Source organism: Pan troglodytes, chromosome 13 (assembly GCF_028858775.2).
Source record: "Pan troglodytes isolate AG18354 chromosome 13, NHGRI_mPanTro3-v2.0_pri, whole genome shotgun sequence".
NCBI lineage: Eukaryota > Metazoa > Chordata > Mammalia > Primates > Hominidae > Pan > Pan troglodytes.
Window position 1 is genome coordinate 101,891,592 of NC_072411.2, and position 26,168 is coordinate 101,917,759.

General features: G+C 39.2%; 1 long non-coding RNA gene across 1 annotated transcript in view; it reads right to left on the reverse strand.

Annotated features, from left to right (window-relative positions):
• Nucleotides 1-11,444: 11,444 nt before the first annotated feature.
• LOC104005317 (uncharacterized) overlaps nucleotides 11,445-26,168 on the reverse strand; it is a 28,663-nt gene continuing 13,939 nt past the window's right edge. The window contains exon 5 of the long non-coding RNA XR_010150183.1: nucleotides 11,445-11,525. This is a non-coding gene — a long non-coding RNA (uncharacterized LOC104005317). The remainder of the gene's footprint in view (nucleotides 11,526-26,168) is intronic.

Consider the following 26,168-nt stretch of genomic DNA (forward strand, 5'->3'; position numbering starts at 1 on the left):
AAATTTTTGCTTTTTTTAAATTTTAAATTAGAACAGGCAAGGCACAGTGGCTCATGCCCGTAATCCTGGCACTTTGGGAGGCCGAGGCAGGCAGATCACTTGAGCCCAGGAGTTCGAGACCAGCCTGGGCAACATGGTAAAAACCCCTTCTCTACAAAAAGTAGCTGGGCGTGGTGGCGCCTCAGCTACTCAGAAGGCTAAGGCAGGAGGAGATTTTGAGCCCGGGAGGTGAAGGTTTCAGTGAGCCATGATCGTGCCACCGCACTCCAGCCTTGGTGACAAAGTGAGTCTCTGTCTCTAAAATATATTTATATTTTATTTATTTATATGTGGATTTTCTACGGAGAGGTGAGTCAGTATCCTTAACCCCTACACTGTTCAAGGGTCAACTGTATTTCTCCGAAACTATTGCTCCGAGGTACTGTCTCATTTATATACGTTAATTATAATTTTCAACCTAAGTAATTTCTGTTTTCTTTTTCTTTTTCTTTTTCTTTTTTTTTGAGACGGACTTTCGCTCTTGTTACCCAGGCTGGAGTACAATGGCGCAATCTCGGCTCACTGCAAGCTCCGCCACCCTGGTTCATGCCATTCTGCTGCCTCAGCCTCCCGAGTAGCTGGGACTACAGGCGCCCGACACCACGCCCGGCTAATTTTTTGTATTTTTAGTAGAGACGGGGTTTCATCGTGTTAGTCAGGCTGGTCTCGATCTGCTGACCTCGTGAACCGCCCGCCTCGGCCTCCCAAAGTGCTGGGATTACAGGCGTGAGCCACCGCGTCCGGCCATAATTTCTATTTTCATAGAAAATTGGGGAGTGGGAGGGAAAAGAGGTGGACAACCATGTTACACACCAGCATCCTTGCAGTCCTGCAGAGTTCATGAAAACGTTTAACACAACTTTCTACAGCCATACTTTATACCAATTTTCAAGGTGGCAAAAATGAACACAGTAAGAAACCCCAAGTTTGTCTCTCTGTGGCATATAAAAATAAGAAGCAAAACCACAATCTTAAAAGTATGCTTAGTAGGTGCTGTTCATTTCTCTATCAGCCAGGAAGGATACTGGTTTTGAGGCTGATGTACTTATCAAGGACAATAACTGCCATGGCTTGTCAGTGCTTTGATGAAACCTCAGATGCATGACCTTCTGGTCAAACATCTGCAATTTCATATTGTTGGAGCATTGTGTTCCTGGAGGTTGTGGCTCTCTATAAGTTTGCTGTGGTTGAACCAAGAAGGGAAACATGTGCAGATTTCTACAAAAATTATGATTCCATGAAAGATTTTAAGGAGATAAGGAAGGCTGGTATCTTTTATAATACAAAATAATTCTGGAATATGAAGAATTTCTTTGAGTTAAATTGCCTAGAAGTTTGTCACTGACTTGTGTTCCTGAACTATGAAACATGACTATGTGGGCTAAGAAATAATTTCTCTCTTGACAAACAAACAATTAACAAGTAAAAAAATAGATACTTAATAATCAATGTTATAGTAACTTACAAATTATCTAGGCATTCAATGAATAGCCATTAATTAATTCAATTTAACATCAGCCTAAGGTTTTAAGTTATCAATAGATCTTGGAAATTATCTCCAAGTTGACATACTATGAAACATAATCGCTGCTAAAATAAAATTTTGTTAGAGCAATGAGTCAATTTGGTTGAATACATATATAATTTTTATAACTTTAAATATTAAGTAGAAGTAGTGCTAGCTTATTTGATCAGTAAACCTGTACAAGTTTAGAAAGAATACACCCAAGTAGAATAAAAATTGATGCTTATATTGTACTTAACACTGATAAATCATAGAAGATAGCTGTTTTGTTATTAAACCAAAAATATTAAACTAGCCTTGCTTAGCAAAGACTTACCTAAATTATGTGACTTTGACTTGGTTTTTTTTTTTTTTTTTGAGACGGAGTTTCGCTCGTTAGCCAGGCTGACTGGAGTGCAGTGGCACAATCTCTGCTCACCGCAACCTCTGCCTCCTGGGTTCAAGCAATTCTCCTGCCTCAGCCTCCTGAGTAGCTGAGATTACAGGCATGCACCACCACGCCCGGCTAATTTTTATATTTCTAGAAGAGATGGGGTTTCACCATGTTGGCCAGGATGGTCTCCATCTCTTGACCTCATGATCCACCTGCCTCGGCCTCCCAAAGTGCTGGGATTATGGGTGTGAGCCACTGCGCCCAGCCAAATTTGACTTCTTAAAACATTTCCTAGTTAGTTGCAGTAAAAAATACTTCTTAAATCTAGCATACTAAAAGTATTAGAAGTTCAATTTCTTTATTTTCTGGAATTTTAGGAATATTCAATTTATATAATAACTTAGTTATTTCTATAAGCCAGTCAGAATAGAGCTCCTTACAGAGATTTTATTTTTTTAAAGTGATGAGGTCTTGCAAAAATTATGACAGAGATATCTAACATAGCTGACTCCATCTTGCTTCTAAGCTCACAAGCTAACTGTCCTTGCTCATTTCGGGGCATAGGCCAAGCTAACTATGGGAAGAATTCGGTTTACAGTTTAACTTTAAAACAAAGGTGATAACAGTCTTTTACCAAGACTAACCCTTTTGGCTGGGTGTAGTGTCTCACACCTGTAATCCCGGCACTTTGGGAGGCTGAGGTGGGAGGTTCCCTTGAGCCCGGGAATTTGAGACCAGCCTGGGCAACATGGCAAGACCCTGTCTCTACCTGAAAAAAAAAAAAATAATAACAATAATAATAAAAAAGAAAGTTACCCCCTCCTTGCTTGGGGACCAAAACTGCCTTTGTAAAACTAAAATTAGCCACAAGGTTAGAATTATGGTAGAGGCCTGAATTCTATTAGGATGTAGGCATAGTTAAACTCCAACCAGGCATTGTTTCCTCTGCTAAGATGTATGTAGAGTTTTACTCTAACAAGGCATTGTTTCATAATTTGTCTTTTCATAACTGCTTACTGCTCAGGAGTCATGTAGCTGGAGGTCACAAGATTTGTAACTTCCCCAATTATTCCTATAGATAACATCACTAAGGTAAAATCTAAGATTGGTGTTTGAGGCATTTTTCAGAACTTACACTGTGATGGACCAACTGGTGCCACCCAGATCGATAACCCATACCAATAAACTGACTCAACTGGTTTTGTGACTCCCACCCAGGAACCGACTCAGCACAAGAAGATAGTTTTTACACTCCTGCAATTTCATCCCCAACCCAACAATTCAGCGTTCCCCATTCCGTAGCCCCCTGCCTGCCAAACCATCCTTGAAAAACCATAGCCCACAAATTCTCAGAGGCAAACTTGAAAATTATCTCCCATTCTTTTGTTTGGCTGCCTTGTGGTAATTAAACTCTTTCTTTGCTGCAACACCACTGTCTCAGTGTATTGGCTTTACTTGTGCACTGGGCAAGAAGAACTCATTAGGCTTTAACAGATTCTGTTTTTCTCATTTAAATTTTGCTCTAGGGTGACTTTAGTTTTGGCTTCTATATGGCCAATAAATTATTTCCCATTGGGAATTTGGTTTTATTGTCAGATTATTTGGTGATCTCTGTAAACAAATAAAAAGTTTATGGAGATCTTGTCTCTGTTGGGTAGGAGGTGACAGAATATCTGGTTTGTTAGTCTTTTCTGTTTGTTTGTCTACTTTTATTTCAAATCAATAATTTGTACCCACTGGGAAGAGAACAGCACTTTGTCTTGAACTGGTACGTTTTAAGTCAGTTTTCAATTTTAAAATTTCAGCCATGGTCACTAGCAGACAGGACAGATCTACAAACCTATGAATAACAGGCTACAGAGAGCTGCAAAACAACTCAATGACAATGAACAAGGCTAGAATCCAATAGTAACCCAGAAGGGCATGCTAAGAGACAGTGCAGTTTTCCACTGAAACACAGAATGTTTTCTATAATCCTGTAGGGGCAAAGGGAACACTTCTTTGACCTTAAAAGATTTGCTTAAAAATAAACTGACAAAAGGCAGATTGATTGGAGAAAAGGCCTACAAATTTATTAATGTTCACATGGAGGAGAACCACAGAGTAATTACCCCATATTCCAGTGGAAACCAAATACCTATATAGCCTTATTTTAAAGGAGAGAGGGAAGATGGGGAATATAGGAAATTCTGTTGAGGGATGATAACTGATTATTAGGGAGAATGAATGATCTAGGAGTAGAGATTAACTTGAGAGACAGGTATTATGAAAAAATGTGTTCAGGTGTGGTTACATTCTTGGTTGTCTTTTTGGCAATAAAGAAATAATGGGGAGAGAAAGAAAAAACAATTGTTCTCCTTAGTGAGTCCCTCTGGTCTTCATGTAGACAGGAGAAAAGTCTTTTCCAGAGTCTGTTGATTTCTGAGGCACTTTAATTCAAAATACTCATCATACCAGGGTGCCATATTTTAGGATAAAGTTCCCTGTGCTCCTGCAATATTTATATTTTTTATTGCAATGAATGTACTGAGAAAAAGAAAAATAGTTCAGAGCAGTCTAAGCTATGTCAGGAATGCACAATTTATCAGGCCCAGAGAGAAGAATGGGAGTTCAGTCATTCTAATCCCCATTCCCAAACCCATGCCTGAGGGCATTTGTTTCAAGTCATTTTGTTCCTGACTAGCTGCTTCACCCATTGTCTTTATGTTTCTGCACCTGGAATTTGTAATACCAGGATAATGTATAGCCAATCAATAGCTCATGTTACTTTAATGTAAATTCTTGTTAAACAACTTAGAAGGTTTTTTTTTCCTTAAAAACCCCTTGTGGGGTTGGGCATGGTGGCTCACACCTGTAATCCCAGCACACTGGGAGGCCGAGGCAGGCAGATCACCTGAGGTCAGGAGTTAGAGGCCAACCTGGCCAACATGGTGAAACCCTGTCTCTACTAAAATTACAAAAAAAAAAAAAAAAAAATTTAGCCAGGTGTGGTGGTGGGTGCCCATAATCTCAGCTACTTGGGAGGCTGAAGCAGGAGAATCACTCGAACCCAGGAGATGGAGGCTGCTGTGAGCCAAGATCGTGCCACTGCACTCCAGCCTGGGCAACAAGAGTGAAACTCTGTCTCAAAAAATGAACAACTATGAGTATAGAACTTCAGTCATGCTCCTACACCCATGCCTGGGGGCAAGTGTTTAAAGTCATTTTGTTCCTGACTAGCTATAATATGCATATGTAAGAATAAAATGGAGCACTATATTAGACACATTGTATATGCACAGAAAGGATCAGTTCCTCAGCTATCTTAGGAGGCAGAGCTAGATCAGTGGCTTAATTTTTTTTTAACTTTACTATGCCTAAGAATAACCCTGGAAATTATTTTAAAAATAGAGATTCCAGGGCCCAAATCTGTAAATCTGTGAGTTTGGAGTAGAAAGGCACAAAGGACAACTTTTAATGAAGATGGTCCCTGGCCCCAGGTGATGGGGCACCAGGTTGTAATAGATGTGGGGGTAGGAGTTCTCTGCTCTAGTTTGCCTTTCTAAAAGATTTAACAGGCCGGCCGCGGTGGCTCACGCCTGTAATCCCAGCACTTTGGGATGCCGAGGCGGGCAGATCATGAGGTCAGGAGATCGAGTCCATCCTGGCTAACACGGTGAAACCCCGTCTCTACTAAAAAATACAAAAAAAACCAGCCGGGTGTGATGGCGGGCGCCTGTAGTCCCAGCTACTCGGGAGGCTGAGGCAGGAGAATGGGGTGAACCAGGGAGGCGGAGCTTGCACTGAGCCGAGTTCACGCCACTGCACTCCAGCCTGGGCGACAAAGCGAGACTCCGTCTCAAAAAAAAAAAAAAAAAAAAAAAAGGATTTAACATATGGTTTAAGGCACGATGTTAATATTTTCCTTTCTATATCTTCTTTAGGCACCTGTAAAATGTGGATAATAACTAATTCTTCCTTATCATAAAATACCAAATGAGAATTCAGAGAGCCAATCTATTGCTTTTGTCCCAGATGAAACTTTTGTAAGTCGTGACAAACAAAAAGAGAATCAAAGCTTAAAAAGGAGTAACACCAAGAGAAAATGTTTGGTAAAAGGGATAAATTATGTTTGAGATGAGAAAGGTATGAACAAACAAACTGAAAAGGGCTGGAGACAAGCAAAACAAAGATGCAGCAGAAATGTGGGGGCAGAAAAGCAACCAAATATTATACTAAATGTCATGCGTTTACTTTGGGAATCAGGGAATGAACATTTACACACAGAGAAAAGGAGTCAAAATGAAAAGTAGCAAAAGGTACAGGGACACAATGAATGAATAAATAGGAGAGGAAAATTGAATGTCAAATGCAGGAAAAGAACGGTAAAGAGGTTCTGGAATTTATATCATGCCTAATTATTCCCTTAAGATCCATGAAAAAAGAAAATTCTGCTGAAGGAAAAACACTAAACAATTTCTGAAGGGAGAGCACAGAACCCAGAACCTAAAGGGCAATTCACAGTTGGGAAATTTTTAAGTCAGCAAATGCCCACACAAGGATTTGGTTGAAGGGAATTTGATTATAAAGTCACTAGGGATGACTTAAGGCTTTTTCATGGACTCAGATGCCAGGATGAAAGACTGACTTTCAGGGATAGACCAATTTTAAGCAAATTAAAAAAAAAAAAAAAAAATTGTGAGAGAAGAAAATCTTCTGGCTATGAATGCTATTAAGACAGGATATGGGGTTTTTAAATGAATGTGTTATTTACTATATGCTGATAGAAAGAGATTACATAAACGCTAAAAATCCTGAAAAAAAAAATTGAATGTGGAAAAATTATAAAAGTATAAAACATCTATAGAAAGTTAATTTATCAGTTTGTGCCTGTCCTCCCTATATTTCCCCGTTTTCTCTCCCCCCACATTTCAAGCAAGAAGCCATGCTGTGTATTCCCTTTGTCAGAAGAGTTGTGTAGCTGTTTAGTTTAGTTTAAAAGCAAAAGTCACTTATATTCAACAAGCTCTATCTTTTGTAAAAGCCAAAATTCATCTAAGATATTGAAGCAGGAAATTTTCCCTGATCCCTTCACAGGCAGGATCTGGAGTATGGGCTCTGGAGTTAGCCAGCCACTTTGGTGTTCACAGGGGCAAACTCCACTTACTCAAACTGTGAGGGGTTGTGCTCAACCCCTCAAAGGAGGGAGCACACAGGTGAGTGGGTGCAGGAGCTGGCGTGAGTGCTTTTGGGCACCAGCAGGAGCAAAACTCCGTGTGGTTCCTGAAGCAGCATCCAGGCAAGGGGAACTGGTGACCCCTGAAGCCCCAGGAGTGTTACAGTCAGCTCTCTTTTACCTTTGCCATCTGCAGATGGCTTACGTGTTGACAGCTCAGTGGCCCTCTGCCTTTTTGCATGAGGCAGCTGCTTTCTGCCAGCAAGGGCACAGGGTCAGTGTGACAGCCTTTTGCATCTGCACCCATGGTACCTGAGCTCATGTTCAGCATCCGGAAAAAAATCAGGTTGCATGAATGAATTGAAGGGTGGTGAATGCAGAGGATTTTATTGCCTGTGTAAGTGGCTCTCAGTGGGAAAGGGAGCTGGAAAGGGGGCGGAGCAGGAAGGTGATCTTCTCCTCTCTGAATCCATGCTGTCAAGCTGTCCCTCTGAAGTCAAGCTGCTTTTCTCCAACGTCAAACTGCAGTCTCTGACATCCAGCTGCTTCTCCTCTCCTCTGCTCTCTGCTGGTGGAGACTGGGGTTTTTATGGGCACAGGATGGGGGTGGGGCAGGCCATGGGTGGTTTTGGAAAAGGCAACATTTGAGCAGGAAAACAGGAATGCATGTTCACACTTTGGGCCAGGTTCCAGGCTTGAGAGTGGGGCCCTCACCAGATACCCACCCTCTTCTGCTAAGAATTTCCCTGCCTCCTGACTCTATCAATATTATGGTAGGTGCTCCCAATGGGGAGGGGGAAAAGACAGCCAGAAAGGTATCAACTATGCCAGTGGAGTTTTCAAATGTTCTAAAGGGCTTTCAAAGATGAAAAGGTACTGCAGTACTTAACAATTGTGGTGCTTTTAATAATATCTAATATATTCAAGTTGCAAATGTAAAACTAGTTTTTCTTAAACCATTAAACACCACTCTGAAATCTAATGAATGTATTTTATTTTATTGTAGATTAAAAAAAAAAAATAGTTCATACTATAACCAGCAAAGGGGGCCCGGTTGCTCACCACTTGTAGAAAGAAGCCAAAATAACAAGAGTGAGGTGTGATAAAAAGAGGGTGAATCTTTTTATCCATGCTAAGAAGGAAAAGAGTGCCAGAATTATTTCCAACAATTGGCACTGTCCAGTTTACGGAGGGAACATGGGGATTTTAAAGAGAGGGGTTTGGAATGCAGGAGAGGCAAGGGGGCGAGAAGGTGTCAAGTGGTGTGACCTGCTCTGATGGCTTGTCTGGAATTATTGTTCCATCTGGTGAAGGGGCTAGCATCACTGTGGGCCCAATCAGGTTACAAATCAATCTCAGTGGATCTTGTAGTCAGTCTCCAGCAGGGAGTGAGTTCTGGCCTTGAAATAATCTTTTGCTTGGGATAGAATTCTGGAGGTGTCTGGTTCATGTCAGGATCCAGCCCCTGAGGCTTCTAAAGATATGACCAGGTAAGTGAGCATGGTGTGCGTTAACAAGCATTTGGGTTAATAAATATGCATAAGGCATAGGAGCATAAAGTGGGAAAGGGAAGGCAGTGGAGGTTCACAGCACATTCTGAGGCTATATTTCAAGAGGAAGAAATAAACAATTGTAGTTTGTCTCAAAGCTACATCATGAGACTAAGGAGAAAGGAAGAAAGAAAAGAAGTTTTAAAACATGGTTGGAAGCTAAGCCGCTTGGTTACAATACTACAGAAAAATATATGTGTATGTATGTGTGTACACACATATATAAAATGACACATATAAAATTATATACATATATATATATATTTTTTTTTTTTTTTGAGATGGAGTTTCACTCATGCTGCCCAGGCTGGAGTGCAATGGTGTGATCATGGCTCACTGCAACCTCTGCCTCCTGGGTTCAAGCGATTCTCCTGCCTCAGCCTCCCAAGTAGCTGGGATTACAGGTGCCTGCCACCACACCTGGCTAATGTTTTGTATTTTTAGTAGAGATGGGGTTTCACCATGTTGGCCAAGCTGGTCTCGAACTCCTGACCTCAGGTGATCCACCTGCCTTGACCTCCCAAAGTGCTGGGATTACAGGCATAAGCCATGGGCCCGGCCCTATAAAACTGTATACATATATGATTTAAAGAATAATACAGTTGCTGGGTGTGGTGGCTCATGCTTGTAATTCCAACACACTGAGAGCCCGAGGCAGGAGGATTGCTTGAGTCCAGGAGTTCAACACCAACTTGAGAACACACAAAGAGCCTGTCCTTACAAAAAATAAACAAATGAACTGGGTGTGGTGGCAAGGGCTTGTAGTCCCAGCTACCTGTGAGGCGGAGGTGGGAAGATCACGTGAGCCTGGGAGGTCAAGGCTGCAGTGAGCTGTGATCGTACCACTGCACTCCAGCCTGGGTGACAGAGCGAGACCCTGTCTCAAGAAAAACCAAAAAATAATAATAATAAACATCCACGTAGCCACAAACCAGCTTAAGAAAAGGAACATTGCCTTTTAGGTCCTTTGAGCCCCTCCTGATTACATTCTCTTCCTCTGCCACTCCTTCCAAAAACAACTACCTTTTCTATTTTCATATTTACAGTTCCCTTGCTTTCCATAATAGGTTTTTTTTTTTTCTTGGTAGAATGTGCTTAGATCTCTCTATAATAGCTTTGCCCACAAATGTATGTGTGTATTCCTAAACCATATTGTTCAGTTGTCTGCTTTCAAACTTACATGGTGTCATGTTTTACATTTGTTTGTAATTTGCTTTTTTTAACTCAACATTATATTTCCAAGACTCACCAAAGTTATTCCATCTGGTTATAGTTAACTTGTTTTTCACTGCTTTATAATATTCCACAATTTGAATAAATAACAATTTATATGACCCTGCTCCTGTGAATAGACATTTGGGTTATTTTCAGTTTTTGTTTTGTTTTGTCTTGCTATTGCAAACAAGGGTACTGTGAACATTCTTGGACACATCTCTTAGTGTATACATGTAGGAATCTTTTTAGGGTAAATATCTAGGAGTAGAATCACTGGGTTGTAAGGAATGCCAAATAGTGTTTCAAATGATTCTACTGCTTTACATTCCCTCAAGCAACATGGTCTTCATCTTCCCAACTTTTTAAATCATTACCAATCTGCTGGAGGATAAAAATCCTTTCATTTATTCTTGATTAATGTTCAATTAATTTATAAGTTCAAAATTAAAATTCCTTAAACAGTTAATCCCCCACTTACAAAAAAATTATCTTAACCATTGTAAACTATATTGACAAATTTAAGATATATGTTTATCTGAGCCACTTCAAACAACTAACAAGGCAGACTTGTTTCAATAAGCAAAATCTAAGATTTATAACTATTATTAGTCTAATGAATGAAACTCATTCATGTGTTCAATCAGGGCTATCTTAAACATTCAAGCACTATTTAAACATTTAATTATCTTACATATTTCAAATTAAAATCTTAAGTCTAGCATCAAATTGTCTTAAAGTTTCCTAATTTAAACCACAAGCTAATATATCAAATCCTCTTTAACTTTTTAAATACTTAAAATAACAGGCTGGGGGTGTTTGCTCATGCCTGTAATCTCAGCACTTTGGGAGGCCAAGGTTGGAGGACCACTTGAGGTTAGAAGTTTGAAACGGGCCTGGGTGACATAGTAAGACTCTGTCTCTGCAAAAAATACAAGATTAGCTGGGTGTGTTGGCACATGCCTCTAATCCCAGCTACTTGGGAGGCTGAGGTGGGAGGATCTTTTGAGCCTGGGAGATTGAGGCTGCAATGAGTCATGATTGTACCACTGCACTGCAGCCTGGGTGACAAAGCAAGAACCTGTCTCAAAGAAAGAAAAAAAATCCACAAACATAACAGCAGTAATTACAAAATTTATCACTAAACCTAACCGTTATTATTATGAATTCGATTTACTTCATCATTGTAAATTGACTTACCTAACTATGGGGCACATATACGCATATATATGTTTATATATATGTTATATATGTTTCTGTGTGTGTGTGTGTGTATATATATATATGATCATGGGCAGGCTAGAGATCCCAAACTGCTTTATAGATCACTGGTTAGAGATGATACCTCAGTCAAAATTAGATGTTACTTCCAAGACCATTCTATCAAAGAAATAAATGAAACCATGGAGTTCTTATTGGGACTTCAGCTTGTTCTATTTATTTTCAAAATTATCTATTGCTTTATAATAAACTCCCCCAAGACTTAATGGCTTAAAAAAAAACATCATTTTATACCTGATGTATTTTGAGTCAGAAATTCAAGCAGATATTGAATAGGTGATTCGTTTGCTCCATAAACCTTTAACTAGAAGGTAATTTGGTGGCATTCAGCCGGTGGCTGGATTGTGTTGGGGAGTCCAAAACAGTGTAACTCATTTGTCTGGTGTCTTCCTGTGGATGACAAGGAGGCTGGGCTTAGGTAGGTTCCTTTTCACATACTCTCTCCTGCAGAGTAGTTAAACTCACATGGCTGCTCAGGGATCCAAAAGGGAGCATTTCAGGAAGCCCAATAGAAGCCCTTCAGCTTTTTATGACAGTCTCAGAAATTCCAAAATGTTATTTGAGTGTATTCCATTGATGAAGCAAGTCACTAAATCCAGTCTAGATTAAAGGATTAAGGAATTAGACCCCATTTCTCCATGGGAGGAATGTCAAAGAATTTGCAGCCATCCTTAATCCACTGCAGCTGAGCTCTGCTTGCTGCGTCAACTGCTGAGACTATACTCAAGCTGATCCTCTAGAATTTAGTTTCCCAGGAAATGTGTTGCTAACATATTTCAAACTGCACATTTTATAAAGTTTTACAGTAAATGTTTTCAAAACTTAATTACCTGATTTGGCAAAATAGGATTCTGTACTTCCCACTAGCTTGCAGCTCATCTCTTAGCGAATTATTAGAGTTAACTATATGCTCCACGACTCTCTCCAATCTGGCTTAGAACACTATTTAAATTTTTCTTTTTATCTGCTTCTCCAGGCACAGTTATAACCATGATATTACATCTTTTGTTGGGAAAGGTCAGAAGTTGTCAGATCCCAGAATGTTAGTACCAGAGATGTGGTAAGACATCAGAGGATATGTAGGAAAGCTGGACTAGAGGCACAGGAACTACTAACTAGAAACATATTTCTATTCCCCAAGCAGGCAGCAGAGTTATTGGATCTAAAGGGCTGGTCAAGGGTTGGTAGCAATGGTTATTTCAGCAGTAAGCATTATGAGCTGATTGGTAATTTATATCTGGATGTCAAAAGGGGGCTCCACAATACCTGTGGCTTTTGGACAACTCTGGGAGTCCCAATAATGACTGAGAATGGATTACCCTCCACCCTCATTAACTTGAGGTTTAGAATTAATTTTAAATTGCCTTTAAAAAAATAACGTGGTATTTTTTGCACACCTGAGCTTGTGGAAAAAATTCACACTGGTCTCAGCTGGAGCCTTAGTACTCTGCCAATTCTCTTACACAATACTCTGCCAATTATTTGGTGAAAATGCCCTATCTCACCTCACCTCTCACCCCAAGTAGCTATTACAAAGTTCTACCATTCTCAAGGCCCCTACTCTCAATTGATAGCCCTGTTTCCTTCTTCGCAGGAAACTCAATATCTTGTCTATCTGATGTGGTTTGCTGTGTCCCCACCCAAATCTCATCTTCAATTGCAGCTCCCATAATTCCCACATTCTGTTGGAGGGACCCTGTGGGAGGTAGTTGAATCATGGGGGCAGGTCTTTCCCGTGCTGTTCTTGTGATAGTTCGCATGAGATATGATGGTTTTGTAAACGGGAGTTCCCCTGCACAGGCTCTCTTGCCTGCTGCCATGTAAGACGTGACTTTGCTTCTCATTCACCTTCAGCCATGATTATGAGTCATCCCCAGCCATGTGGAACTGTGAATCAATTAAACCTCTTTCCTTTATAAATTACCCAGTCTTGGGTATGCCTTTATTGGCAGTGTGAGAACAGACGAATACACCATCTGTTCCCTAAATTTACCTATGCCCATGTGCATTCTTCCCTAATTAGTACATGCCTTCTTCTTTGAGTTTTAGATCAATACATTCAAGTTAAACTCCACAAAAGGCTGAGATAAGAATATAGTAGTGGGAAGAGGATAACCTACCTTAAATAGAAAAGTCAGGAAAGACTTTAGACAGGTGCAAATTGAGACCTGAAAAAATAAGGACCTAGCCAAAAAACAGCAGAAGAGTGAATCAGGCAGAGAAAGGCAAAAGCCCTAAAGCTGCAGAGGTGGGTTGTTCTAGGCAATCAAAGACCAGTATGGCTGAAACACCATGGGCAAAAGGGAAAATGGAAAGAGATGACATTGGAAATATGGATAACACGTAGGTCATACAATGTTTAGGTCATGGTAAGAAGTGTGGATTTTATTTTAAGTACATATCACACCAAGATTTATGGGTAATCTTGGTAATCAGAATTTGGGAGGATGCTGGATTGGTTGACTGAGACAAGGAAGTTTGAAGGTAGTAGGGACAGGTTTAAGGGAAAACAAAGATATCCATTTTGGACATATTGAGTGTCTGTGAGACACCCAAGTGGATATGTCAGTTAAAATTTAAAACTTACATTAGGAAGAGCGTTCAAAGTCAGCATGTAAATTAAATGCTCGTATGATACAACTCTACCTAAATAACAGAATATGTGAAAAGAAAAGTTCTGGGCTGGGCATGGTGACTCACACCTGTAATCCCAGTGCTTTGGGCTTAGGTGGGAGGATCACTTGAGGCCAGGAGTTCAAGACCAGCCTGGGCAACATCTGTAGCAACACCCTGTCTTTATTTAAAAACAAAAATACAAAAATTAGCTGGACATGAACCTGTAGTCCTCACTACTCAGGAGGCTAAGGTGGGAGGATCACTTAAGCCCAGGAGTTTCAGGCTGCAGTGAGCTATGATCATGCTACTGCATTCAGCCTGGAAAACAGAGTGAGACTCTGTCTCAAAAAAAAAAAAAAAAGATATTCTGAGTTGGAGATATAAATTTTGGACTTATCAGTCTATAGATGGGAATTAAAAGCACTGGTAATAAAGCTGGGCACAGTGGCTCACACCTGTAATCTCAGCACTTTGGGCAGCTGAGGTGGGCAGATGGCTTGAATCCAGGAGTTTGAGACTAGCCTGGGCAACATGATGAAACCCTGGCTCTACAAAAAATACAAAAGTAGCCAGGCGTGGTGGTGCGTGCTTGTGGTCCCAGCTACTTGGGAGGCTAAGGCAGGACAATTACCTGAGACCCGGGAAGGGGGAGGCTGCCATGAGCTATGATCGTACCAATGCACTCCAGCCTGGGCAACACAGATCCTGTCTCAAAAAAAAAAAAAAAAAGAACTCTGGTAATTAATGAGATTACTTAGGAAGAAAATGTATAAAAAATGTATGAAGAAGAGTGAGCCTAGAACTGAACTGTAATTTATTTCAGTATTTAGAGAAAAGGTAAAGAAAGATAAACAGACTGAGAAGGAACAGGTAGTGAAGTAGTTGAGAAACCAAGAGAATATGGTTTCCGCAATTTCTCTGAAGACAGCCAAAAAGAGTGTTCAAGGAAAAAGTCTTTAAGTATTTTAAAAGGTGCTAAGAAGCTGGGCTAAATGAAGACACAGACATATCTTTTACATCTGACAGCGTGTACATCGTTGATGACTCTAATAAGAGAAGTGCCAGTGAAGTGATGAGTATAGTAACCAGTCAGGACTGAGTTGAAGAATTGATAAGAAGTGAGAAATAAAGCTAATTTTCCAGAAGTTTTACTGTGAAAGGATTCATAGAAATGGTGGTAGCTAGAGGATAACCAATAGTGAAAGGCTTTAAAAAGCATTCTTTTTAAATGTGGATGGGAAAGAGTGGTGATACAGGACAGGGAAGGCGTAACTGAAAAGATGAAGGGCTTGAGGAAAGTAGATGTAGGATCCAGAACACAAATGGTGGGAGAAGGAACATATCCTTCATTGCTAGGGAAGGAAAGAAAAGATGGCATACATAGTTAAGTTTACAAATTTTGATAGTGGGAAGATGAGAGTGCTCCTCTCTGATGAATTCCCTCAAATTAAATATAAAATATTGTCATCAGGTGAGTGGGAAGGAAGGTATAAAATAATTGACTCAAAGGGGAAAACTGCACTTACTTGGTAAATAAAATAATATTTCCAGGTCATGTTAACTGTCTCAATTGAAGTTTATAATTATGAATTTAGTGTGAAACCTCTCCTAAAGTGCACACAGAAAAACCTCTCCTCTCATGCACACAGAAAATGTATATATAGTAATTTCAGTTGTAGCACTTTGTATTATCAAATGACAGAAAACCAAAATGTTCATCAATAGCAACACTGTCTCAATAAATGATACATTTTTGGGGTACTACTACATATTGAAATACCATGTATCTATTAAAAGAAATAAGTAAATTTGTCTGTAATGATAGAGAAAGAATTCTAAGATATATAATTAAGCGAAAAGAATAAAGTGCAGAATAATTCATAAAATACTGCTCATGTTTATATTAACAATATAGAGAAGAGAGAAGGGAGATATGAATTTGAGGACTTTGAGGAAACTAAATTAACCAAAATCTTCCCTGCTAGAGTTCTGAACAACTGAGAAAGGAGACAAAGAAATAAGATAGAAGAAGCCAAATTATCACCTTTATTAAGCTGATATATTAATGAATATACTTTACATGTGTGGGCAAATGAGTTTCCTAATACCAAACCCCAGAATTAGCACATTCACCCACCCACAGTGCAGCACTGCACCAGGGCAGAACCTCTTCCCATCTTGGCACAAGGTCAGAGGATTACAGAGAAATTTATGGGTTTATTACCCACCTGCAGAGAACAGGTAAAAGGAATAAATTGAGCTAACCATGCCCAGTATATTCTTCCCAAATTTTCCAATCAGACAAGTTTCTCTACCTCTCCAAGCGGAATGAATAAAGAAGTAAAGCTAGGTATTAACAAAAGAGTCATAATAATCACCCATAGAATTTAAGCTAGTCAAATAGGAAGGTAGAATAAAGAAGAGGTTGATCGATAATGAAAATCAGTGGGTTAAGGTATTGAGAGTCTGCATTAAATCAACAAATTGTGGCTATAGGAGTTCTACAGAAAAAAAAGCACAAAATAAAAGGATATTAATCAAAAAGTCGAATATTTCAGCCAAGATTTCAGAGATAGTGCAGACTTCGGTTCTGATAAATTTGGGAAATGGCTATGGGAGTGTGCCCAGAATGAAATGCAAGAAAAGGTGTTGGAGGTGAGATCAAGGAACTGAGAAAGCAGGTGTAGAATGGGTTAACTGCAAGGAAAAAATTTTAAGCAGAAGGAGGTGAAACGTGAACTATGAACCAAAAGCTAAAATTTCCAGTGGATGAAAGGGGAGGGAGGACATTAAATATTAGCAATAAGGGGGGAAGAAGAGGGAATGAATTTTGAGGAAAGAGATAACCTATAGGAAGGTGGCAGCAAAATGGTTTCAAAGCAACAATGGGACACAAAGACATCTATTCCAACTCTTAGCCCTAAGATACTCAGGGGTAGAGAAAAAACAGGTGAAACAAACTCCTCTGAGCTAAAGGAACATGCCTAACCCAGTGCAAGGAAGCTAAGAACTTTGAAAAACGGTTAGAGGAATTGCTAACTAGAACAACCAATTTAGAGAAGAACATAAATGACCTAATGGAGCTGAAAAACACAGCATGAGAACTTCGTGAAGCATACACAAATATTGATAGCCGAATTGGTCAAGTGGAAGAAAGGATATTAGAGATTGAAGATCAATTAATGAAATAAAGCATGAAGACAGGATCAGAGAAAAAAGAATGAAAAAGAATGAACAAAGCCTCCGAGAAATATGGGACTATGTGAAAAGACCAAACCTACATTTGATTGATGTACCTGAAAGTGAGGGGAAGAATGGAACCAAGCTGGAAAACACTCTTTAGGATATTATCCAGGAGAACTTCCCCAACCTAGCAAGACAGGCCAAATTCAATTCAGGAAATACAGAGAACACCACAAAGATATTCCTTGAGAAGAGCAACCCCAAGACACATAATTGTCAGTTTCACCAAGGTTGAAATGAAGGAAAAAATGTTAAGCACAGCCAGAGAGAAAGGTCAGGTTACCCACAAAGGGCTGAAGCCCATCATCCAACAGCAGACCTCTCTGCAGAAACCCTACAAGCCAGAAGAGAGTGGGGTCCAATATTCAACATTCTTAGAATTTTCAACCCAGAATTTCATATCCAGTCAAACTAAGCTTCATAGGTGAAGGAGAAATAAAATCCTTTACAGACAAACAAATGCTGAGGGAATTTGTCACCACCAGGCCTGCCTTACAAGAGCTCCTGAATGAAGCACTAAACATGGAAAGGAACAACCGGTACCAGCCACTGCAAAAACATAACAAATTGTAAAGACCATCAACACTATGAAGAAACTGCATCAATTAATGGGCAAAATAACCAGCTAGCAACATAATGACAGGATCAAATTCACACATAACAATATTAACCTTAAATGTAAATGGGCTAAATGCCCCAATTAAAAGACATAGACTGGCAAATTGGATAAAGAGTCAAGACCCATCGTTGTGCTGTATTCAGGAGACGTATCTCATGTGCAAAGACACACATAGGCTCAAAATAAAGGGATGCAGGAATATTTACCAAGCAAGTGGAAAGCAAAAAACAAACAAACAAACAAAAAAACAGGTTGCAATCCTAGTCTCTGATAAAACAGACTTAGACCAACAAACATCAAAAAAGACAAAGAAGGCCATTACATAATGGTAAAGGGATCAATGCAACAAGAAGAGCTAACTATCCTGAATATATATGCACTCAATACAGGAGCACCCAGATTCATAAAGCAAGTTCTTGGAGACCTACAAAAAGACTTAGACTCCCATGCAATAATCATGGGAGACTTTAACACCCCACCGTCAATATTAGACAGATCAACGAGACAGAAAATTAACAAGGATATTCAGGACTTGAACTCAGCTCTGCACCAAGCAGACCTAATAGACATCTACAGAACTCTCCACTCCAAATCAACAGAATATACATTCTTCTCAGCACCACATTGCACTTATTCTAAAATTGACCACATAATTGGAAGTAAAACACTCCTCAGCAAATGCAAAAGAACAGAAATCATAACAAATAGTCTCTCAGACCAAAGTGCAATCACATTAGAACTCAGGATTAAGAAATTCACTCGAAACCACACAACTACATGGAAACTGAAGAACCTGCTCCTGAATGACTACTGGGTAAATAAGAAAATTAAAGCAGAAATAAATAAGTTCTTTGAAACCAGTGAGAACAAAGGCACAGCATACCAGAATCTCTGGGACACAGCTAAAGCAGTATTTAGAGGGAAATTTATAGGACTAAATGCCCACAGGAGAAAGCAGAAAAGATCCAAAATCGACACCCTAACTTCACAATTAAAAAAACTAGAGAAGCAAGAGCAAACAAATTCAAAAGCTAGCAGAAGACAATAAATAACTAAGATCAGAGCAGAACTGAAGGAGATAGAGACATGAAAAACCCTTCAAAAAATTAATGAATCCAGGAGCTGGTTTTTTGAAAAGATCAACAAAATAGGCAGACTGCTGGCAAGACTAATAAAAAAGAAAAGAGAGAAGAACAAAATAGGCACAATAACAAATGATAAAGAGGATATCACCACTGATCCCACAGAAATACAAACTACCATTAGAGAATACAATAAACACCTCTATGCAAATAAACTATAAAATCTAGAAGAAATGGATAAATTCCTGGACACATACACCCTCCCAAGACTAAACCAGGAAGAAGTTGAATCCCTGAATAGAACAATAACAAGTTCTGAAATTGAGGCAGTAATTAATAGCCTACCAACCAAAAAAAGCCCAGGACCAGACAGATTCACACCTGAATTCTACCAGAGGTACAAAGAGGAGATGGTACCATTCCTTCTGAAATTATTCCAAACAATAGAAAAAGAGGGAATCCTCCCTAACTCATTTTATGAGGCCAGCATCATCCTGATACCAAAACCTGGCAGAGATACAACAACAAAAAGAAATTTCAGGCCAATAACCCTGATGAACATTGATGCGAAAATCATTAATAAAATACTGGCAATTAATAAAATACCGAATCCAGAGGCACATCAAAAAGCTTATCCACCACAATCAAGTTGGCTTCATCCCTGGGATGCAAGGCTAGTTCAACATACACAAATTAGTAAAAGTAAACCATCATATAAACAGAACCAATGACAAAAACCACATGATTATCTCAATAGATGCAGAAAAGGCCTTCAACAAAATTCAATGCCCCTTCATGCTAAAAACTCTCAATAAACTAGGTATTGATGGAACGTATGTCAAAATAATAAGAGCTATTTATGACAAACCCACAGCCAATATCATACTGAATGGGCAAAAGCTGGAAGGATTCCCTTTGAAAACCAGCACAAGACAAGGATGCCCTCTCTCATTACTCCTATTCAACACAGTATTGGAAATTCTTGCCAGGGAAATCAGGCAAGAGAAAGAAATAAAGAGTATTCAAATAGGAAGAGAGGAAGTCAAATTATCTCTGTTTACAGATGACATGATTGTATATTTAGAAAGCCCCATCATCTCAGCCCAAAATCTCCTTAAGCTGATCAGCAACTTCAGTAAGGTCTCAGGATACAAAATCAATGTGCAAAAATCACAAGCATTCCTACACATGAATAATAGAGAGCCAAATCATGAATGAACTCCCATTCACAATTGCTACAAAGAGAATAAAATACCTAGGAATACAACTTACAAGGGATGCGAAGGACCTCTTCAAAGAGAACTACAAACCACTGCTCAAGGAAATAAGAGAGGACACAAACAAATGGAAAAACATTCCATGCTCGTGGATAGGAAGAATCAATATCATGAAAATGGTCATACTGCCCAAAGTAGTTTATAGATTCAATGCTATCTCCATCAAGCTACCATTGACTTTCTTCATTGAATTGGAAAAAAACTACTTTAAATTTCATGTGGAACCAAAAAAGAGCCCATATAGCCAAGAAAATCCTAAGCAAAAAGAACAAAGCTGGAGGCATCATGCTACCTGACTTCAAACTATGTTACAAGGCTACAGTAACCAAAACAGCATGGTGCTGGTACCAAAACAGATATATAGACCAATGGAACAGAACAGAGGCCTCAGAAATAATGCCATACATCTACAACCATCTGATCTTTGACAAACCTGACAAAAACAAACAATAGGAAAAGGATTCCCTATGTAATAAATGGTGCTGGGAAAACTGGCTAGCCAGATGCAGAAAACTGAAACTGGAACCCTTCCTTACACCTTATACAAAAATTAACTTAAGATGGCTTAAAGACTTAAAGGTAAAACCCAAAATCATAAAAATCCTAGAAGAAAACCTAGGCAACACCATTCAGGGCAAAGGCATGGGCAAAGACTTCATGGCTAAAACACCAAAAGCAATGGCAACAAAAGCCAAAACTGACAAATGGGATCTAATTAAACTAAAGAGCTTCTGCACAGCAAAAGAAACTATCATCAGAGTGAACAGGCAACCTACAGAATGGAAGAAAATTTTTGCAATGTATCTACCTGACAAAGGGCTAATATCCAGAATCTACAAGGAACTTAAACAAATTTACAAGAAAAAACCCCATCAAAAAGCGGGCAAAGGATATGAACAGACAGTTGTCAAAAGAAAATATTTATGTGGCCAAAAAACTTATGAAAGAAAGCTCATCATCACTGGTCATTAGAGAAATGCAAATCAAAACCACAATGAGATACCATCTCATGCCAGTTAGAATGGCAATCATTAAAAAGTCAGGAAACAACAGATGTTGGAGAGGATGTGGACAAACAGGAATGCTTTTACACTGTTGGTGGGAGTGTAAATTAGTTCAACCATTGTGGAAGACAGTGTGGTGATTCCTCAAGGATCTAGAACCAGAAATTCCATTTGACCCAGCAATCCCATTACTGGGTATATACCCAAAGGATTATAAATCATTCTACTATGACACATGTACAAGTATGTTTATTGCAGCACTGTTCACAATAGCAAAGACTTGGCAAATGCCCATCAATGATAGACTGAATAAAGAAAATGTGGCACATATACGCCATGGAATACTATGCAGCCATAACAAAGGAAGAGTTCATGTCCTTTGCAAGGACATGGATGAAGCTGGAAACCATCATTCTCACAAACTGACACAGGAATAGAAAACCAAACACTGCATGTTCTCACTCATAAGTGGGAGTTGAACAATGAGAACACATGGACACGGAGGGGACCATCACACACCAGGGCCTGTTGGGGGTTGGGGGACTAGAGGAGGGCTAGCATTAGGAGAAATAGCTACTGTAGATGACGGGTTGATGGGTGCAGCAAACCACAATGGTATGTGTATACCTAGGCAACAAACCTGCACATTCTGCACATGTATCCCGGAACTTAAAGTATAATAAAAAATAAAAAATTGGGCCAGGCGTGTTGGCTCACACCTGTAATCCCAGCACTTTGGGAGGCTGAGGCATGTGGATTACCTGAGGTCAGGAGTTCAAGACCAGCCTGGCCAACATGGTGAAACCCCATCTCTACTAAAAATACAAAAATTAGCTGGGTATAGTGGTGGGTGCCTGTAATCCCAGCTACTCGGGAGGCTGAGGCAGGAGAATCACTTGAACCTGGGAGGTGGAGGTTGCAGTAAACCGAGATCAAGCCATTGCACTCCAGTCTGGGTGACAGAGTGAGACTCTGTCTCAAAAAAAAAGAAAAAAAAGTTAAAAATTAAAAACCCTTATTCCATTGATACCCTTTTCTGAGGAGGTTGGAATCAACCCAACTGAGAGAATGAACTGTGGAGATTGCCAGTTGTGTAGAATGAACAGTTTGTCAAGGAGAATCAAATATCTCATAGCTAGTTTGAAAGGAAGGCAGATGTAATCTTGAATGATTCACACAAATTCATAAGGTGTTAAAGGCATGAAAATAAATTTTAAAATACTTTAAAAAAAAGGTGAAGGAAAAAACAGCTTCGACGTGGGAGGGCTGCAAGAGAAGCAAGGACATCAGAGCTCAGGGCAACTTCCATTAATGCAAGAAACCTCAGGAAAGAGGTTGAGGTCATACGGTGTTTTGTTGATCGCAGAGTTAGACATGCTGGGTGGCATTTTGGAGATCATGATGAAAGAATTCGGAAGCTAAGGAAAAGGTAAATAGGGCATTATGCACCTTGTACCCGATTTACAATTCACATAGAATCCAACTCCGTGAGTTCTGCAACATGAAGACCCTGGAGGTTGTAATTGGAGGAATATGAGAATAGGCATGTTGAGGATGCTTGGCCCAAATGGAGATTAACAGAGGTAGAGATGTGAGACAAGATAGAACTATGTCTTACAGTCTCTAAAAGGAGGGTGGGACTTTAACTTTAAGGTATCAATATTTTTGTTTGTTGATAATGCAGCTTGAGAGCCAGCATTCACGATGGCTTCCCCAAGAAGTACTAAATCCTGAGATTCTTAGTTTCTAAATATTTCTCTAGTTAATCCTCTTTTCCCTCTCCCCTCTGTTACTGCCATAGTTCAGGATCTCATTTTCTTTCCCCTGGGGTTTTGCCGAAACCAGAGTCATTATTTGCTATGCCCACACACACTAAACTCGTTATTTTCCCACAATGTCAATTTAACTGGCATTTTCTACCCATGCCATGCCTTCCTACCCCCACATGCCTTTGTACTTGTTCTCTTCTCCTGCCTTGTCCTTTCTCTCCTTATTTTCCAGGTAACAACCAGTCTGATTTCTGCCTTCAGGCCCATTTTGAATACCATTCTTTAAACACTTTTTTGACTACTCCCACCACTTTGATTTTACAAACATTACAATTCCTCATCTGTGTCTCTGCTACTTTGCAGAAGTGATTTGTATTTGTTTCCTCAATTATACTATAAATTCCTTGGGCCAAAAATTATTTCTTATATATGTTTCAGTCCAGTCTTTCATACACAGTAAGTTCTCACTAAGAGTTTGTTGAATAAATAATGTGATGCATCAAATGACACATCCATCTCTGTTTTTCACCAAAGGGTATCTCTAAATATGTTTCCTCTTTACTTTCTCGTTAACATCAAAGGTAGGTGGTCCCTCAATTCTCTCTTAAGTTCAATCATAAACAAAGCCCTTACTCCCAGGTTTTTTAATCCAAGTGACTTTATCAGTTCTTTCATTTTCTTATTTATCTCCACACTCTCTCCTTTTCAATTTGCTTTATATTTTCTGCTGTCAAGTATATCAGGTTTCAGTTATTCATCCACAGGATCACCACCTTGACTCTGCTGCTCCTTATAGATACTTCATTTGTGCCAGAACTTCCCGCCAATGCGAGCTGTAAAAGCATCTGTTTATTCTTCTTGTCCATCAGGTAATTGTGAGATTGCACATACAAAAACATGCACAGAAACAAATCTTAAAGAAGAAAGGAAATATTTTCCTAATATTCAGTAATTTTGAAAGATTGCTGTACAAAAGCTAAGCCAAATTTTAGAGATTACTATTTATTTGGGCCCATTTAACATTTAGACAAAGGCCACCTTCCTTCTCAAGCTGCGACTAATAAGCTGTAATGAATCTTTGGTCTTCTAGTCAAACATATAAAATCTAGAGAATGGAGAGTTATTAATTTTTATGATAGACCCTTGAGAACCTGATGAAAGGTATATACAGTCTCACCCCAGGAAAAAACATACTGTCATTTTTTAGTTAGTTCAGAGGTTCACAGATCCTGTGAAGCCTAACCATAGATCCAGATGTAAAATCCTCTCATCTAAAAAGTTAGCAGTTATTAGAGATGGTTTAAAGGTTTCCTTTTTGCTAATTTTTATTTTCTAAGTTTCATAAAACAAAAATTATTTGTGTTAAAATATATATATATATTTTAAAAACAAGCCCATACTATATGATATGCATAAAGGATCTTGTAAAATAAATTCATCATGTAGTGAACTTGTCAAAGACTGACAGGTTTTGAATGAGGCATGACTATAATACAAGGCACTTAGTTTTACCATCTGTAAAATGGAGTAATTAATATTAATCAGTCATTATGTCATATAGGTTAATACTTGCAAAATTCTAATAATTGTGATTTTTCTATGCTCTCCCTGGGTAGTCTCTCTGTCATTTAGATTGTAATTTTCTTCCCTAGTCTTGAAGCAGATATAATGCCACAGCTGTTTCTTCAGCTCTTCTGTTTTCTGTGAACAAACACCTGCTTAGACTGTACCTAAGGAGTTATTTGTTTTTTGATAATTAAAGCACTGCTATGGTGATGGCCGACATCTGGATTCACTTTTAAAGACTTTGTTGTGTTTTTCTGGCTCCTGGGAGACTCATGAAGTATAACGCATTAGATGGAAATGTGGTGATGTGCTTCATTTTGTAACAGCAGTTTTACTCTCGCTTTGTTATTTCCCTACTGCAATGAGAGAGAGCTGCCACTCTGCTTGTTGCTGCTAAGAGATTAGGGGAGCTGAGCTGAGCTCTAGAAATTTAATATGCTATATAATGCCTGATTCATTTTGATTCTGGCTTTGACTTGATAAACTCACTTGGGACTGCTGCAAAGAATCAATATTGGCCCGCTGCCACAGTGGCTCATGTCTTAATCCCAGCACTTTGGGGGGCTGAGGTAGGCGGATCACTTGAGGCCAGGAGTTTAAGATCAGCTTGGCCCACATGGTGAAACCCCATCTCTACTAAAAATACAAAAATTAGCTGGGGGTGGTGGTGCATTCCTGTAATCTCAGCTACTCAGGAGCCTGAGGCACGAGGATTGCATGAACCCGAGAGGCGGAGGTTGCAGTGAGCTGAGATTGCACCACTGCACTCCAGCCTGGGTGACAGACAAGAGAGGGTGCATAAAAAAAAACAAACAAACAAAACCCCAGAAACAAAAGAATCAATATCCAGGGATTGAAAATTTGTATACATTTGTATTTGTATAAACTGGTTTTAAGATAATTTCTTTTGGAGGACAAAAAAAGTCTAAGGTCTCCAACTATTTCCAACAGTAATAGAGAAACTTGGCAAAAATATCCCCATATTATGTATAATTTCCTTAAAAGATACATTCTTCAATTTCTGCTCAATAATAGTTCACTAAACTTTTCTAGAGTTTGTTTTCCAGCATTATGCACCTTTGTTTACAGTGATTATAAATTATATAATTACTCCCTCTACCTTAATATTCTTCTTAGCCTGTTACAGGTAACAATTCTTCAAAGGAAGAAATATGTTTTCAGTCAGGACTCACAGTTGTAAGTAACAGAAGCTAATTCTGGCTGAGTGAGCAGAAAAGAATTTGTTAAAAGGAGATGGGAGGACTCAGAGAATCAATGGGAGGCTAGAGGAACAGCTATGGAATTAGGCTTCCAGGAACAATGCTTAAAACTATCCCATAAAACTGGTCCAATGACAAAGTCACCGCCACAACTTATTAATGCCCTACCAAACACTAAATGTAACTGCTGCCACTCCCACTGCCCAGCAAGGCCACTACTGCACTAGTTGTGGCCTTGCAAGCACTGCCATCCCAAATGTCATATGCCTTTATCAGCAAATTGTTTTCAAAGCAGAATCTTTCCTTTCTCAAGCTGCTAACTTCCAAATCAGTCTTCTGCAGGCGTGCTGGCCCTAGCTTTGAGAGTCTGGAAAAATTTTCAGAGCTTACCTTGGGGAAGCACCACTTATATTAAGATTGGAAATTCCCTAAACATAGCAAATATATTCAAAACATCCTGAGCTACCAGAAAATATGAAAATGTTTACTACAGGAGAAAATCAATTTTAGTTAAGAGTATATGCTAAGTGTCAGATGCTTTAAATCACATTACTTAATGCTCACAAAAATAGATATTTAACTCTATTTTAGTGAAGGGAAAGCTGGGGCTCAGAAAGGATGTTACTAGCCCTGAATT